Source organism: Phascolarctos cinereus, unplaced genomic scaffold (genome assembly GCF_003287225.1).
Source record: "Phascolarctos cinereus isolate Bilbo 61053 unplaced genomic scaffold, phaCin_HiC Scaffold_4;HRSCAF=312, whole genome shotgun sequence".
Taxonomy (NCBI): Eukaryota; Metazoa; Chordata; class Mammalia; order Diprotodontia; family Phascolarctidae; genus Phascolarctos; species Phascolarctos cinereus.
This window is the reverse complement of record NW_027555847.1, coordinates 447,791,739-447,805,827: the sequence shown is the minus strand read 5'-3', so window position 1 is coordinate 447,805,827 and position 14,089 is coordinate 447,791,739.

Below are 14,089 nucleotides of genomic sequence, written 5' to 3'. Positions count from 1 at the left end.
TAGGCACAGTGTACTTGGGCTGAGGAGAAACTGCCAGGCATAGTGTTTCTGAGGCTTGGGGTCCAAGTACAAGCCACCCAAACACAAGCACCCAAGCATCCCATCAGTTGCTGACACAGGAAGGGGCATTTTGAGTTCACTCAGAGAACAAAGAAAAAGCTTGTCTGTAATGTTGGGGTGCTTCTTCTGGTTGATTAGTTCAGGCTTTGGCCCTCATTGGGGCTCAAATGATCTTAATAATCAACTCTTACCTTAAAAGGTTTGCAATCTTATCTAGGAAATAGATAAATAGAATTCCAGAGCTGGAAGGAATAGTGTTAGGGTTGTTTTATAATCCTTGCCCTCAAGGAGTTTCCAATCTAATGGGGGAAGACCAGGCACAAAAGGTAGCTCAAGGGGGCAGGGAGAGGAGGAGACAGGAGGGTACTCAACCCATGGTAGAGAAGTTAGGAAAGTCCTAAAGTCGTGTAGTCAGGTTCCAGCTGAGCTCCCTTCTTAAGAGTTTGGAGTACATGGCCCCAGTGACCTTCAGTGGGGTCTAGCGATGAGGTGGAGCACCAAGGCTGATGGGATCTTGTGGAATGATGAGGTACTGAGGTGCAAAGAACAGAGCAACTATGATGGGTTCTAGGGATATTTGAGGAAAGAGACCCTTCAAAAGCATACTGGAACCTCAGAAAGGAGGCACATTTTCTATTGGCTGTTTCTTCTTCAACCAGAACTAGAGTTTTAACCAATTCATCATCAAACCTCAAATGATAAGAATATGAATAGGATGAAAGGTGAGGACCAGAAACAAAAGAGGAACTCAGCTTATTCTGCACATCAGGTGGGAAAAATTAAATGACTGTGAAGATCTCTTCTGATTTTAATTATTTAATTATTTTAATTCATATGACCCTTCTTTAAGTCTTGTGTAGGCTAAACATCTTCAGTTCTTTCAAATGATTTTTTGTACCCTCACCATAATCCTCTTCCTCTTTATATTTTGTCTCACCTCTGACACATATTGGCTATTCAACCTCAGGCTGGTCATTTAAACTCTTAGTGCAGGAGACTTTAAGACTAAGTTGCAGGGAAGGGGCTGATCTGCGTGGTAGAGGGAATTTCCTCATTTGGAAGTTCCCTTGAAATCATAGTTTCAGTTCCTGTCCTTACCTCTCCGTACACACCCAAGCACATCAATACTCTTCCTAAAATGTGGCAACTTAATTTAAACACAAAACCCAAGGCAGATGTGGTCTGACTAGGGCAGAATACAGCAGGACTGTGACCTCTCATTCTGGACATTAGATATTAATGTAGAAGCTTAAGATGGTCGTTTTGGGGCTACCGCTTTGCAGAATTGATTTGTCTGAGCTTTCAGTTCACTAAAGCCCCATACTCCTTTTCACATGACTATTGTCTAACTCCATCTCAATTCTATAGTTGTATAGTTGATTTTTTGAGCCTGTGTGGGCCTTTGCATTTATCCCCAAAGCTCTTCATCCTTTTAGAGTTGTCTTATAATACAAGCCTGCTTTAGATGCTGATTTTGTAATTTAAGGTATTCAAATAAATCAGTAAAAATGTTTTTTACTAAATTTGACTCTTTTGGGGGGGTAAAATATCACAGATGAGTAGAACATATGGGATTGTGTCTTGATTTGTGCCTTTCACTGTATTTCAACTTCCAGTTCAATTAGAACAAAGGCATAAAGAAACCCTAGGAGGCACTGAAGAGGTCTAGAGGTTTTGGGGTGCTCCTGGGAACCCCCAAGATTACGACGCCGGGCCCTATCTGAAAGAACTCAACTCAAATCTTCTTCCAGCCGGAGGAAAAATTTATTAGTGATAAATCACGTAGGCTAGGTGACACCCATAAGGACGAACGGGCATGAGAAAAGCTCAGCCTTTTGGGCTTGAGAGATTCTCAGGCCCTGAATCGGGGCCAGGGTAGATCTTATATACTAAAGTGACTTTGGGTGACCAGGGGAAGGGTCTGGGAAAATGGTCCGGGTGAGAATTCCGATTGGAATGTCTAAGAGATTGAATAGACAATGGGAATAGAAAGGCATCTGAATGAGATGAGAAAGATGGGGCTAGGGCTTTCAAAGTGAAATAAGGGAAGTTGACAAGGGGAGTTGATAAGGAACCTAAAATGGGAGCCAGATTCTTTTTAGGGCTAGGGGCAAAGGCACATCTGAATAAGATTAAAAGATAAGGCTAAGGCTTTCAAAGGGAGATGAGGGGCTGGGGTCTGTAGACAAATGGGAGCCAGATTCCCTTTGGATCAAGGGGCAAAGACCTCCACTTGGGCCACACCCCATCAGCACAGTGGGTAGAACACTGGGCCTAGAGTTGGAAAGACCAGAGTTCAAATATGACCTCAGACACTTACTTGCTATGTGACCCTGGGCAAGGCGCTTAACCCCTTCTTGCATAAAACTGGAGAAGGAAATGGCAAACTACTTGGGTATCTTTGCCAAGAAAACCTTTTGGACAGTTGATCTACAGGGTCACAAAGAGTTGGACATGATAGAATGACTGAACAACAACAACATAAAGAAACCAAGCTAGGGTATCTGAAAGGTTGTTTAGTAAGTGGAACCACAGCCTGTGCTGTTTGTCGACCAAATGAAATTATCAAAATTCATAATTTTTTGGTAACAAAATACTTGTTAATTGAGAAATTGATCTGATTTAACCCAAAACAACAACAATGACAAAAAATCCCCACTATAGCAGACCCAACCAGTAGTCATCTAGCCTTTGAAAACCTCCAGTAAGGGGGAACCAGCTACATGGAAGTTCCGTTTTTGAATGGCTCTAATTGTTAGGAAGTTTTTCCTTACATTAAACCTAAATTTACTTCTTTCCAATTTATTCTAATTGCTTCTAGGTCTGCTCTATGAGGCCAAACAGAACAAATCTAGTATCTGACATGACAAGCTTTCAAATACTTGTCATTTCCCTCCTTCCCTTCTGGCCTTTCTTCTCTAAGTTATACTCTCCCAGTTCCTTTGCAACTAATTCTTGTAAGGAGTGGAGTAGAGGATCTTTACCATCCTCCTTGTCCTCCTCTAGACACTCTACAGTTTATCAGTGTTCTTTCTAAAATGTGTTGCCCGGAACTGAAAATAATTAGCCAGATGTGGTCTAAGTACAAGGACAGCAAATGCCAAGTACAGCAAGACTATCATCTGCTTCTTCCCTTGGTGCCTTAGTAGATGGACTTTGTGAGGTTCTGTTAATCCGTCAGTCAATCAGTAAACATTATTAAGTGCCATCTATGTGCTAAGTGATGGGGATACAAAAGAGGCAAAAGAGTTCTGCCCTCAAGGAGCTTAGAATCTAATGGGGGAGAGAAAATGCAAGCAAATATATACAAAGCAAACTACATATAAGATAAATAGGAAATAATTAAAAAGGAAGGCACCAGAATGAAATTCTAGGGAAGTCTTCCAGTAAAAGATAGGATTTTATTTGAGACTTAAAGCCAGGGAGGCCAGTAGTCAGGAGGGAGAGCATTCCAAACATGGAAGGCAGCCAGAGAAAATGCCAGGAGCTAAGACATGCAATGTCTTGTTCATGGAACAACAAAGAGGCCCCTGTCACTGAATCAAAGAATACATGGTAGGGAATAAAGTGTAAACAGACTGAAAAAAAAGGAGGTTAGGTTATAAAGAGCCAAACTGAGCATTTTATATTTGATTCTGGAGGCAATAGGGAGCCACTGGAGTTTATTGAGTAGAGAAGTGTCATGATCAGATCTGTGCTTTAGGTGAAAAACAAACAAACAAACAAAAAACACGTGGTGATCTACCTTTTGGGGGTGAGCCTCTCTGAATTTAATTAGGCTGGTCCACACATAAAAGACCCCCCCAGTCTATCACCAAGATTTGGGAGTCTTTTAAAGACTGTGCTTCTTTGACAAAATCTCCAAGAACTCTGAGTCACCTCCACTTCCAAATGAAGTATCCTGCTATCATTATAGCAGGATAAGACTTTAGAGGAGGGATACCAACTGACATCACATAACTGTAAAATCCAATGACCTTCCCAGACTTGATGCAAGGTACTCAAGCAACTGGGTCTCTGTGGAACTTAGTTGTTCTGAAGTTTTCCCTTTCCTTTATGTAATTATTCTTAGTTTGCAAAATTTCCTGGATACTAGTGTTCAATAGATATGACTAAATCAGTGAACATCTTCCAGTTGTTTAATCTAGGAATATTCTGTCTTCTGATCATGATTACTTAATCATGATTTTTTTTTTTAACAAAGTCAAGCATAAAAATATCCTCACCTGTTTTGTACCTTTGGTGGTGATGCTAAAGCACAACATCATAATTGTAATTTTTAGATTCTAAATTGGTTCAGTAACACCAATTATAGAAATTTCAGTGAAATTGAGATAATGGCAGGTATTTATGTAGCACATTTACAGACTTTACATATCTCTGATTTTAAAATTGGTGCTAAATGAAGTGTTGGGAAATACAGATTAAATAAGAAATACCAATTGTGTAGCTGAGTCTATTTACTATTCTCTCATGAGATTCAGTTGTGTTTTTTTTTATGGAAGAACAAGATAAACTAATAAATATTATAGAACATATTTTAAAAGGACAGAGAATACTGTAATTTATAAGATAATTAGTGCAAATCGATCATCTCTTGAGGTGAAAATACCTTGTTCTCCTGATTAAAATTTCCAAGACTTGAAAGTTCAAACCATGAATTGAAATCCAGTGTAGGAGGCTACAGTTGTAACTATTTAATGGTTTCTAATGGCCTTCAAAGTTTTGAGGTTATTCAAAAAGATTTAAAAGAGGGCTTTAGGGTGTCTAGGGTGTGGAGGAAACAGATTCAGGTTACTCTAGGTGAATTCACCTGAGTAATCCAATTAAATAACTCTTCCCCTCTTGGTATTCAAGTTCACATAACAATTACTATTGGAAACGACAGAATAGTTTAATCCTCAAAATATGCAGCTGGCCCCACTAACTACAATAGCTGCATCCATACAATTAGGCTTTGCTAAGGGACTAGTAGCGTGAACTGTATAAAAGACCCTTGTGCCAAGCTCCTAGTACTCCTCCAGCCTTGATGTAATCCCATTTTACTTAAGTAACTCTGTTGGAGTCCAAGATGCATGTGTCTCTGTGAGGCTAAAGGCACTGGGAGGTGGCCTATCAACCAGACTCTGAAAAGCTGCTATGAATACATCTATACAAAAAACATCCTTGATTTAATTATGTATCTTTGTTCCAATAAATGTAGCTCTAGAAAGAAAAAGTGCCAAGTCTAATTCATTATTTTGTATTCTAAAAAGAGCACAGCAGACAGGTTGATGGATGAAAAGATGGTATTATATGACAAAGAGATCCATCCCAAGACTTCATGAACATATGTCAGTGGTTTAGTTGCAGTCCATGGGGACACTATGTTGATAGCTCTATCACTAGAGACATTGTTTTCATTTCTAAGCTCAGAGTTCTAGGCAAGAAAGAGTAGAGGATCTATCCTCCTGGTGGGAACTTAATTTCCATACTACTCTGGGTAAAAGTCATTCATGTAGAGAAAGAATGGAGAGCAACTTAGCTTCTTCCTATACAGTCTCTGAGTAATTTAAGTAATTCAAGCCAATATGGCTCTTTCTCATAGAGTTCCATGTGTGACTTGGGACACATCCTTTAACCACTCTGGGATTCGGTTTCTTCAGTTATGAAATGGAGCTAACCTACATGACCTCTCAGGTCCCTTCCAACTCAAACTTCCATAAATGAGGCCACTTGAGCCCTGGGCAGCCAAAAGTCTAGTCCTCTGCACAAGAAGCAAATAAAAAGAATCATTTTTTTGGACGAGCTGAGGAAAGCAATCAGAAGCTGAGCTTGTAAAACCTGAGGGAAGCAATCAGATTAGAATATAAGTGTCTCTTGATTAAAAACAATCTTTTCCTTCACCCTCCTGCCATCTTCAGTTCTCATCCCACATCCCCCCTTCCTTTTTGAAATAAAAGATTTTGCTGGAATGGAAGTCAGGCAACCTTGTTAAAGTTCTAGCTCTGCCATTTTTTTTTAGCTGTGTGATATTGGGCAAGTTATATAGTCTCTCTGGGCCCTAGTTTCTTAATTTATAGAGTTGTAAGAGATGACTTGTACTATCCTTTCCAGCTCTAAATCTATCATATTCCTATAGTAGTCTAGACTCTGCCTCTATTTCCTCATCATTCACTCATTTCTCAACCTCTCGTAACTTGACTTCTATTCCTATCACTACTAAACTACTGTGTTCAAGGTCACTAATGACCTTAATTTCCAAATCTGATGGGTTCTTCTAAACTCTTCTTCTACTTGACCTTTCTGCAGCAGCATTTGTCACCATTCCTTAGCAACTATGACATTGCTTTACCCCTACCTCTCCAACTTATCTGTCTTAATCTTCTTCAATATTTCCTATTCTGTTAGTGTGGTTGGTCTCTTCCCTCTCTTCTCGTGCTGTGGCACCCTTAACCACTCCCATTGCTTAAAGTATAATTTAATGCAGAAGGCTATCTAGTCCAACCCCTACATTTTATAGATAAATAAACTGAGGCATAAAGAGGTTCAGTGGCTTGTTCAAAGTCATACAGATAGTAAGTAGGAGAGCTGGGATTTGAACTCAGGCCCCCCTGATTTTCAAGAGGCAGCTAAGTGGCACAGTGGATAGATTCCTGGACTTGGAGTTAGGAAGACCTGAATTCAAAGGTGGCCTCAAACACCTACTAGCTGTGTAACCCTGGACAAGTCACTTGACTTTCGCTTGCCAAAGTTTTTTCAGCTGTAAAATGGGAATAATAATAGCACCTACCTCAAAGGGTTGTTGTAAGGATCAATTAAATAAGATAATATTTGTAAAGTGCTTAGCATAGTACCTGACACATAGTAGGCACTACATAAATGTTTATTCCCTTCCTTTCCTTCCCTTCTAGTACATGGCTCTTTCCCTTGTAGTACTCCCTGGCTCTTCTAGTTTCCCTTTTAGTGATGGTGACACCATTATCTTAATAGTCACTCAGGCTTAAAAAAGCAAAGTCATCATGTTTTCTTTCTTTTTTCTTTCTTCCTAATATGTTTCCAGAATACCTCTCCTGTCTTTCTCCTCCTTTCCATTCTGATTGCCATTATAGTAGTTCAGAATCTCATCGCTTTTCATCTAGATATTTTAATAGCTGGTCAGACCACATCAGAAATGTTGTATTCAGTAAGGTAGCATTTTTAAAGGAAGAATATTGAAAAGTTTAGCCTAGAAAAGGTTTAGGAAGGGATCACAGACTTAAAATGAGTAAGTTTATACAGCTAATCTAATCCAACTCCCCTCAATTCACATGTGGGGCCTAGATATGGTAAGTGACTTTTCCAAGAGTATAAGGGGCAATGCTGGGATTCAGATATGGGTCTGCTAATTAGAAATCCAGCACTTTTTCACTGTATCAATCAGTTAAACAATTAACAAACATTTATTAAATATCTACTACATGCCAGATAGGAGGCAGATAGTTGGCTCAGTGGATAGAGCACTGGAGTAAGAAAGATCTGAGTTCAAAGTTAGCCTCAGACACTTACTAGCTGTGTGATCCTGGGTAAGTCACTTAACCTCTGTTTGCCTTAATCCACTGGAGAGGGAAATGCAAAACTATTCTAGTTTGTTTGCCAAGAAAACCCCATGGGTGCTGTTGGAGTGTTATGGTCCATGGGGTCACGAAGAGTCGGATACAACTGGACAACAACATGGGACAGATACTATGCTAAGCCTTGCTTTTATGTCATAGGAGGATCAGAGTGTGAACAGAGGATGTTTAGTCTGGAACTGAGAATACTTAGAATGGACACGATAACTACCTACAAGTATTTGAAAGGCTGTCACATGGAAGAATTTGACTTTTTTTTGCTTGATCCCAGAGATCAGTGTAAAGAAATTGCAATTATGGTTTGTTTTGCTATGAGGAAAAGCTTCCTAACCATTAGGGTTATCCAAATAGAGATTGTAGGCAGCAAAGTGGTATAGTGGATTGAGCGCCAGGCCTGGAGTCAGGAAGACTCATCTTCATGAATTCAAATCTGGACTCAAACACTTAATAGCTATGTGACCCTGGGCAAGTCATTTGACCCCGTTTTCCTCAGTTCCACATCTGAAAAATGAGCTTGAGAAGGAAATGGCAAGCCACTCTAGTATCTTTACCAAGAAAACCTCAAATGGGGTCATGAAGAGACATGACTAAACAACAACAACAAAGTGACATAGAAAAGTTCTTAGTATTATTTTCACTGACAGTAGATTTTTTGACTTAATAAGCCTACATGAGGCATATAGTATATACAGAAAAAAACATGATGGACACTCAGATGCATGTTAAATATTTCTTTATTATGGGACAAAGCAATGGATGCTTTTTTTTTCAATTTGAAAAATAATTTTAATCTGTCATACTTTATTGCTATAAAGTTATTTCCCTGAAATTGTTGCTTCTTCCCTCATTGTGGTGATCAGTTATATGAATTCCATGGATGTTTGGTTTAAACTGAAAAATACATGCCTGAAGAATGTGCCCATACGTGTTTAGCTGCTTGATAAATCACTATTAGATGACAATCCTGTGGCTTGCTTAAAGAATGATTCTTCTTCACTTGGTTAGAGTCCATTTGACATTCTAAAAATGGATGCAATCTCAAAGGGCAGCATAAATGTATCAGTTAGCCTGACTTCTGTTGTCTCTTATTAGATCTATAGTTTTCCAATTTCCCTGCCATTTTAACTATGCTAAATCAAACCAAGAATGATCATTCTGCTTAACAATAGCTTCCTTATTAGCTGAGATCAATTGAAATTAGAAATTGAAAAATATACTGGCTGCTGAGCACTCTTTATGAAAGCACATTTGTGGTTTATACTATTGAATGAAGATTAATGGGACATTTTCAGTCTGTAAATCACTTGATTTTTTAAAAAAAAGTTTATTTTCTACACCTCCATTACTGGAATAGCAATGAAATATTTTTCATTTGTTTGCTTACTTGCAAGTATGGTCTTTTGTCTGTTGGTGCTTATGTGTGAGAAGGCTGGAGCTGAATTTTTTTTCCACTTATTTCAATTTCATAGACCTTTTTAATCTTCATTTACAATTGCTCTTCAAGCGGCAAACTTTTAATGCTTTAACTTTTATTTACCTTGGCCCTACTCTGTCTGCCATAATGATCTATGAAGATATACTTGAATTACTAATACAGTTCCTTTTAAAATCTAACCTGCCCCTGAATCCATTTCTTTCTTAATGCCCCTAACAATGTTGTCTCATAACCACTCCTGAAATATTTAATCCAACAAGTATTTATTAAGTGCCTCCTTTGTGCCTAGTTAGGCAGAAGTTTGCGACAAAGATAGAGACATATAGAAATAAATGATAGTCCCTGCCCTCAAGGGGCTTACAATATAGTTGAGAAGACAAGATATTAAAAAAATATTATTTTAAGAAATATATTTTATTTATTTTTAGTTTTCAACATTCACTTTTACAGGATTTTGAGTTCTAAATTTCCCCCTACCTTCACTCTTCCCTCCTCAAGACAGCATGAGATCTAATATAGGATACACATGTGTGATCATATTAAACCTATTTCCACATTAGTCATGTTGTGAAAAAAGAATCAGAACAAAGGGAAAAAACCATGAGAAAGAAAAAAAACATAAAGAACCAAAAAAGAGAAAATAGTATGCTTTGATCTGCATTCAAACTCCATAATTCTTTCTCTGGATGTGGATAGCATTTTCCATCATGAATCTTTTGGATTTGTCTCAGATCATTGAATTGCTCAGAAGAACTAAATCTAACAAAGTCAGTCAGTGTACAATGTTGCTGTTACTGTGTACAGTGTTCCCCTGACTCTGCTCACTTCACTCAGCATCAGTTCACTCAAGTCTTTCCAGGTTTTTCTGAAGTCCTCCCGCTTACCATTTCTTATGGAGCAACAGTATTCTATTACATTCATATACCACAACTTTGTTCAGCCATTCCCCAATTGATGGGCATCCCTTCAATTTCTAATTCTTTGCCACCACAAAAAAGAGCTGCTATAAATATTTTTGTACATGTGGGTACTTTTTTCATTTGTATGATCTCTTTGGGATATAGACCTAGTAGTGGTATTACTGGATCAAATGGTATGCATAGTTTTATAGCCCTTTGGGCTTCATTCCAAATTGTTCTCCAGAATGGTTAGATCAGTTCACAACTCCACCAACAATGCATTAGTTATCTTCTTCAACATTTATCATTTTTCTGTTTTGTCATATTAGCCAATCTGATAGGCATGATGTGGTACCTCAGAGTTGTTTTAATTTGTATTTCTCTAATCAATTAGAACATTTTTTCATATGACTATAGATAGCTTTAATTTCTTCATCTGAAAACTGCCTGTTCATATCCTTTGACCAAAAAATATAACTTTTTTTAAAGAAAATAATTGAAGGTAGTATATTCAAATTCTAAATTAAATAAATTCTCTAGGTGTTAAGAAGGATTGAATTCAATTCAATATGCTTTTATTTAAACATCTATCATGTGTCAGTCACTCTACTAGGCCTTGGGGCTACAAAGATTATTTGTCTTTAAGGCTATCCACACCCATCTTGTGGTACAGAGGAAAAAGCACTGGATTTGGAATCAAAGGGTCTTGATTGAAAGCACTGACCTACTACTTACTACATATGTGACCCTGGGAAAGTGACAACTTCTGTGGGTCCCAGTTTCCTCATCTGTAAAATTAAGGGTTGGACGAGATGCTTGTCGTATTTCCTTATGATTCTTACCCCACTGATCCAAGGTTAAAAAATGCGTAAATCCAACAACATATTTAGTTACAAAAATATTTATGAAGTGTTATACAAAGCACCGTGCTGGACAATGGGATTCAAGACAGATACCCCAAAAAATCCTTATCTCAAAGGGCTTACAATCCAAATAGGATAAAGTCATATAAATAAATGTGATATAAGGCAGAGTAATATAAGTACAAAAAGAGTGATACAAGGTATATGTTCTGAAAATTTTAAGAAAGGCTATTAATGGAAGAGGGAAGAGCAGAAAAGGCAATGGAGTAAAGACCAGTTTGACTAAGGTATAGGATATATAAAAGGGAATGTAAAATAAAACTGTAAATGTAAATTGGAAGCAAATTGTAGAAAACTTTAAATGCCAGGATCTACAGATTATACTTTCTCCAATTAATCCTATTGCCTAACAATGAGAAACCAATTAAAGTTTTTGCTTAGTGGAGTGATATGATCAGAAAAATATGTTAATGAGATTACTTAAATGTCAGTGTGGAGGATGGATTGGAGATAGGGAGATAGTATGGAGTGAGAAAGAATACTTAGTAGGCTATTACAGTAAACTCCATAAGAAGAGATAAGAGCCTAATATGGTTGCAATGGGAGTGTAGAGAAGAGCATAGATGCAAAAAATATTGAAGAGGTTTAATCAGTAGAATTTGGGAACTGATTAAATACATGTATGGATCTTATAAGTTCCAAGGCAGCATAGTGCTTACCTCTAAATATTTGTTGGACTGACTTAATGACTTATCTCACTCTAAATCACTTTTATGAGTCATATCCCCAGAGCCTGGCTATATCTCCCACCTGGGGTTCTAGGCACACTCTCTGAAGGGAAAGGGGCTGACTCTGTAATGACACTGACTTCAGCCCCTTCTGGTGTCTTCCCTCCAATATTATCCACTGAGAATCATTTTAACTAACATTTGCTTTTAGGGAGAGGTATTTACCAAGGTTGTATAGTTATAACAGTTAATATAAAATGTTCCCCCAAAAATGAGTGACGTATTCTTCCACAAATATTCTCAGAATCCAGGGGAAAGTGGGCTTAAGTTTAGAGTGCACAATAGGGTAACTCATAGCTCCTGGTTGCTGTAAATTCTGCTCTCTCATTTGTGGGTTGTTTAAGAAGTTCCCCTCAAACATGGTGAATCTATGTCCATCTGTCCTTGGTTCCTAATGTCGACACTGCCCCTAGTTGATCTGGAATTCTACTAGGCTACCAGTGAAAAAATAGGAAGTCCTAAATCTTTCAGACCTTTCAAGGCTTGCAAGGTACATCCTAGGCCAAAGTGGGTGGAATGGGGAGACCACATGCTCCAGTTTCTGAAAATCTACCCCAATCTACTAGATTGATAATTCATATATGATCCCTGGGATGTGGCCAACTTTTCTTAGTCTATCTGAACGTGTTTTCTTGCACAACTTCATTTTCATTTGAAGGTCTTTTTTTGTTTGTTTTTAGCATGTAGTTTAAAGCCTCTGTCACTGATGTTTTCTCCTTTTTAAGGTATGAAGGCTAAAATGTGAAGAGTGGTTTTGACCCCACTCTTCTACATATACTGAAGTATAGTGAAGAGTCAAAAATGGTTCTGAGAATATGAGTCTGGGTGACTGGGAACTTGAGTGTTCTTGAAAGAAATGGAGATGTTGGTTGGAGAAATGGTGGGGGATGAGCAGTGAGGAAGTAATGAGTTCAGTTTTGGAAATGTTGCTTTTGAAGTTCTGGCAGGACATTCATTCCTGATAGTTGTAATTATTTCATAGTCAACATAGTATACTGGATAAAGCATCAGAGAGAAGACCTAGGTTTGAGGAGGCTGCAGGAAGAAAAATGCAGTGGACAGAGCACTTATTTGAGAGTCACAGGCTTTGGGTTTAAATCCCATATCTGATATGTGACCTTAGGCAAATCACTTAACCTTCCAGGGCCTCAGTTTCCTTATCTTAAAAATGAAGAAGTTACAGTAAATGGAAAGGCTCATTTCTGTGTTACATGTATGAGTCTGTGAATCTCAGATCATATACTGTTTCGTTCCGTGACAATGGACAAGTCACTTAACTTTTGTAAGACCACTTTCTTGTCATTTGATGTCATTTCCTTGCTAATAATGTCAATTTGCCTTTCATGTTACCAAACATTGCTTGTGGCTCTGCTGATAGGAATCAAATAGTAACAGCAAAATAACAGCTTTTACTAGGATTTTCTATCCCTTCTTAATACTTGTATGTATATAATAGATGGAAAATAGACCCAACTTCAGCTAGCAAAAGAATTGCAGCCTTTTTTAGATAGGATTACATAAAAAGTTTGAGAATCCTTACAAATCCAACTAAACATCTCCCAGCGTGCTACCACTAGGAAAACAGATTGCTATTCCATTCTAAATCCATGTTGATTTACAGAACCTATTCATCCTTCTGAGGCAAGACAGAGCTTCACTCTATACACACAGAGTAAGCCACTTTCACACACACACACACACACACACACACACACACACACACACACACACACACACACACACCCTGAGCTTTCATAAATACACAGAAACACCTGCCTCTGTTTACATAGGTGGGATCATAGATAAGGAGTTAGAAGCACCTCAGAAGCCATCTAGTCAAACTCTCTCATTTTGTAGTTAAAGGAACTGAGGCCCAGAAAGGTTAAGTGACTTGCCCCAGGTCACACCACAACTGTCAAAGATATTTTTTGAAACCAGGTTCTCTGATTTCTAATCCAGTGATCTTTGCTATATGCAGTCCGGCAGGGGTGACAGTCAGTCAGTCAATCAACAAGCCTCGATGTTTACAGTATGCTAAGCACTGGGGATGCAAAGAAAGGGGGAGGGGGAGACCAGTTCTCTGCTCTTAAAGAGCTCACAGTCTAATGAGGGAGACAACATACAAACGGGTACAAGTCAGCCGCAGTGTAAATAAGAAGTCATCTCAGAAGAAAGGCGCAGCTACACATACACGCCCAAACATCGATGGTGTATACTAGCACGTATACCTGAGCTGCTCTTTTGGTGCCTTCTCCATAATTCATTCCCAGTTTCTGGGATGCGCCTCAGGGTCCCCAATGTGCGCTTCCCATCCCGCCTCTTTCGGGGCTTTTCACCATCTGTTTTCCTCCGGAGGAGCAAACCAAAGAGTCAGAGCTGGCTTCCCAAACTCTCCTCCCTCGCCCTTCCCACTCCTCAGCCCAGCACAGGTAGCCTGTACCGCCGGACTGCC